This window comes from Entelurus aequoreus, linkage group LG21, assembly GCF_033978785.1.
Source record: "Entelurus aequoreus isolate RoL-2023_Sb linkage group LG21, RoL_Eaeq_v1.1, whole genome shotgun sequence".
In the NCBI taxonomy this organism is placed as follows: domain Eukaryota; kingdom Metazoa; phylum Chordata; class Actinopteri; order Syngnathiformes; family Syngnathidae; genus Entelurus; species Entelurus aequoreus.
In genome coordinates this window covers 6,210,509-6,211,819 of record NC_084751.1, presented here as the reverse complement: position 1 = coordinate 6,211,819, position 1,311 = coordinate 6,210,509, and positions in this window count along the sequence as shown.

The window sequence follows — 1,311 nt, the reverse complement described above, 5'->3', positions numbered from 1 at the left end:
CATGACGGGTGTGACATGATGGGTGTGACATGATGGGTGTGACATGACGGCTGTGACATGATGGGTGTGACATGACGGCTGTGACATGACGGGTGTGACATGACGGTTGTGACATGAGGGGTGTGACATGATGGGTGTGACATGATGGGTGTGACATGACGGCTGTGACATGATGGGTGTGACATGACGGCTGTGACATGACGGCTGTGACATGACGGGTGTGACATGATGGGTGTGACATGATGGGTGTGACATGACGGCTGTGACATGATGGGTGTGACATGACGGCTGTGACATGACGGCTGTGACATGACGGCTGTGACATGACGGGTGTGACATGATGGGCTGTGACATGATGGGTGTGACATGACGGCTGTGACATGACGGGTCTGACATGATGGGTGTGACATGATGGGTGTGACATGACGGCTGTGACATGATGGGTGTGACATGACGGCTGTGACATGACGGGTGTGACATGATGGGTGTGACATGATGGGTGTGACATGACGGCTGTGACATGATGGGTGTGACATGACGGCTGTGACATGACGGGTGTGACATGACGGTTGTGACATGAGGGGTGTGACATGATGGGTGTGACATGATGGGTGTGACATGACGGCTGTGACATGATGGGTGTGACATGACGGCTGTGACATGACGGCTGTGACATGACGGGTGTGACATGACGGCTGTGACATGACGGGTGTGACATGATGGGTGTGACATGACGGCTGTGACATGACGGCTGTGACATGATGGCTGTGACATGATGGGTGTGACATGATGGGTAAGGACACGAGGGGTATGACACATGGGTAAGGACACAAGGGGTATGGACATGAGGGTAAGGACACGAGGGTAAGGACACAACAGGTATGACAGGAGGGTAAGGACACGAGGAGTGTGACACAAGGGGTATGACACGAGGGTAAGGACATGAGGGGTATGACAGGAGGGTAGGGACACGAGGGGTATGACACATGGGTAAGGACACGAGGGGTCTGGACATGAGGGTAAGGACACGACAGGTATGACAGGCGGGTAAGAACATGAGGAGTATGACACAAGGGTAAGGACATGAGGGGTATGACACGAGGGTAAGGACATGAGGGGTATGACAGGAAGGTAAGGATGCGAGGGTAAGGACATGAGGGTAAGGACATGAGGGGTATGACAGGAGGGTAAGGACACGAGGGCTATGACAGGAGGGTAAGGACACGAGGGGTATGACACATGGGTAAGGACACGAGGGGTCTGGACATGAGGGTAAGGACACGACAGGTATGACAGGCGGGTAAAGACATG